Source organism: Puntigrus tetrazona, chromosome 3 (genome assembly GCF_018831695.1).
Source record: "Puntigrus tetrazona isolate hp1 chromosome 3, ASM1883169v1, whole genome shotgun sequence".
Taxonomy (NCBI): domain Eukaryota; kingdom Metazoa; phylum Chordata; class Actinopteri; order Cypriniformes; family Cyprinidae; genus Puntigrus; species Puntigrus tetrazona.
The window spans coordinates 1-3302 of record NC_056701.1 but is presented as its reverse complement, the minus strand read 5'-3'; the positions used below and the strand labels follow the sequence as shown (position 1 = coordinate 3302).

Genomic DNA, 3302 nt, shown 5'->3' with positions numbered 1-3302 from the left:
ATATTCTACTTACCATAAGTAACTTTGTATCTACATGTCAACTAATCTTAGTAGAGTAAGTTGACGTACTTGTCAATATGTCAGTATGTTGTATGTCTATCCAAATAAACTGTTTGTATATACATGTCTGTATGTTGCGGCCTGACCTTTCATCACTTGCCATCTTTAACAAAGTGTATTCTTTCTTCAAGAAACAGGACTATCGTCTGACAGAAGGTAAGCGCAAACAATGGCTACCTAAAAGTGTGTTTTGATCTGGCTGTCTTGTCATCAGAAAAGCCCCAAAAAAGGAATAAAACCTGGCAGTGAACACGTTCCTAGATTTCATGAAGAGAACCGTATGGGCCGTCAATCCTCCAAAGGTGAAATATGTTCACTTTGTCACGGAAGTTAATCACATCATAATTGTAGAAACATTGTTCTCATATCTCTTCTAACTTTTCCTCAGTTTTAGGCGCTGGACACACCTTCATCCCATCACTCGTGTCTTCAAAGCATTACCGTGATGCTACTTTCTTGCTGTAACTTTGCCGTGCATTTTTCATGCCTTTTTTTGCACAATAGAATTGATTTCAGCATCTGACGTGTTGTTTTATGGGTGAAAATTAAACACGCCCTTGATGTAACCAATTTGGGCTTCACGTGGATGTGTACACCAGATAATTTCAATAACAGGCAACATGTTTACTGAGAAAAGTCAATATTACAGTACACAGAGAAATAATATGCACATTTGATTGCATACGGTACATTTATTTGTGTTGTAGTGTGTTGCACGTAAATGGAAAATAATGTGTCTTTTTATAAATTTCTTTCTTGAACACATATAGTGAACATAAAATTGCCACAAAATGACATAAATCACAGAGAAGAGAGGAAGAATACTATTGCTACAAGTTCCCATCAAGTTTTAGTCATCAGATGAAAACATGTCCATGCACTTTCTGTGTAAAAGTCCAGCAGCTAAGGCTTTATCCCGGCGTGAATCAACACGTGTTTCTTAAGGTTTGCTTTACGTGTGAAAGTGTTTCCACACTGAGAGCAGGAGAAAGGTTTTTCTGAAGAGTGAGTTACCAATGATTCTCAAGGTGTACTTTCTCTCTAAAACTCTTCCGCACTCAGAGCAGCTGAAAGGCTTTATCCCGGCGTGAATTAACATGTGATTCTTCAGGTTTTTGTTACACGTGAAGGCTTTTCCGCACTGAGAGCAGACGAAAGGCTTTCCCTCGCTATGAATTCTCATGTGTTTCACAAGGCTTCCTTTATATTTGAAAGTGTTTCCGCACTGAGAGCAGCTGAACGGCTTTAATTCAGTATGAATTAACACGTGATTCCTGAGGAGTCTTTTACAGATGAAACTCTTCCCGCACTCAGAGCAGGTGAAAGGCTTTATCCCGGCGTGAATTAACATGTGAGTCTTAAGATTTGTTTTACGTGTGAAAGTGTTTCCGCACCGGGAGCAGCTGAAGGGTTTTTCCGAAGAGTGAGTTACCAGATGATTCTCAAGGTGTACTTTCTGTGTGAAACTCTTCCCACACTGAGAGCAGCCGAACGGTTTTATTCCATTATGAATTAACATGTGATTCTCAAGGCCTGCTTTACGTATGAAACTCTTCCCGCACTGAGAGCAGCTGAAAGGTTTTTCTGAAGAGTGAGTTACCAGATGATTATTAAGTTGTCCTTTCTGCGTGAAACTCTTCCCACACTGAGAGCAGCTGAAAGGCTTTATCCCAGCGTGAATTAACATGTGATCCTTAAGGCTTTTGTTACAGATGAAAGTGTTTCCGCACTGAGAGCAGCTGAAATACTTCTCCCCGGTATGAATCCTCATGTGTTTCCTAAGGTGTTCTTTCTGTTTGAAGGTTTTTCCACACTCTGAGCAGCTGAAAGGCCTTATTCCAGCATGAAACATCATGTGTTTCTCGAGGTTTGTTTTCCGTGTGAAAGACTTCTCGCACTGAGAGCAGCCGAAAGGTCTTTTGACTTCAATCTGAATGCTGCATCTCACTGATGTTTCTCCAGTGTCTTCATGATCTTTCTGGTCCTGATGTTCCTCCTCCACCTCATTCAGATCTTGACTCTCTTCTTTCACTTTCATCAGGCCTAAAACGAAATCATTGAAAAGATTCAAATCGATGAGATAATATAGATTCATAACTTTGTGTGTGCTGCAGCGCACATTTGTTTTATTTCTCTCATACACTCACTCAGGTTAAAAGATCCTCGTTTGGCAAGACATAAATACATCAAGTCAAGTGGCTTTTATTGTCATTTCAACTACATATAGCTGTGCAGTACATAGTGAAATGAGACACTGTTTCTCCTGGTGCTACATAAAGTCACGCACAACACAAAAAAACTCACATACTGAGCTAAGACAATGTCTTGGCCACATAAAAAGTGCAACGTGTGCAGACTAGTGCAAACAGCAAGGAAGTAAAGTGCAAACCCCAGTGTGCAAACAGTGCAAAGACATAATCAGTGCAAAAACACAAAATACAAACAACAATAAATATGAAGTGCAAGTCACCGTGAGTGTGACGTGAAAAGACCGGCGTGGAGCCGGCAGACTCCTGTGCTGTCAGGGTCATATCTAACAGTAAAAGTCTGTTTGCAAAGCTGCTGCAAATAAAACAATTAAATAATGCTCTTCTGAGACATTCACTTTGAATTTTAGAACATGCATTTAACCCTGCTTAAAAAATACACAATAAAAAAAGAAGCCCAATAGAAACCACCACAGAATTTGGTTTCCATTACAATACAACTAAGAACCATTAACTAAACAATTCTACGTATAACCTTAAAACCCATCACATTTTTGATTGTGTTTCAGGCAGAATTCGTACTTTTTAAAGGCAACTAAGATATTATTTCTACATAAAGGATCTGTGGACGAACCACAAATGGTCATTAGATGAATGAAAAACACCAACCCCCTGGTTCCCCATGTTTTATTCTCCATGCTTCTGGTTCCTCTGGTTTTAATCTCCATGTTTCTGATTCTTCGTGTTTTATTTTCCATGTTTCTGGTTCCTCGTATTTAATTTTCCAGGTTTCAGATTCCTCGTGTTTTATTCTCCATGTTTCTGGTTCTTCGTGTTTAATTTTCCATGTTTCTGGTTCCTCGTGTTTTATTCTCCATGTTTCAGGTTCCTCATGTTTTATTCTCCATGTTTCTGGTTCCTCGTGTTTTATTCTCCATGTTTCTGTTTCTCTCATGTTCTCTTCACTCTCCTCTTTAAAAAACATCATCTTCACAGCAGATCTCAGTTCATTGTACTCGTGACTAAGATTTAAAG

General features: G+C 39.1%; 1 pseudogene; it reads right to left on the bottom strand.

The window, feature by feature from the left end:
- Positions 1-750: 750 nt before the first annotated feature.
- Positions 751-3295, bottom strand: LOC122332894 (annotated as a pseudogene).
- Positions 3296-3302: the final 7 nt, after the last annotated feature.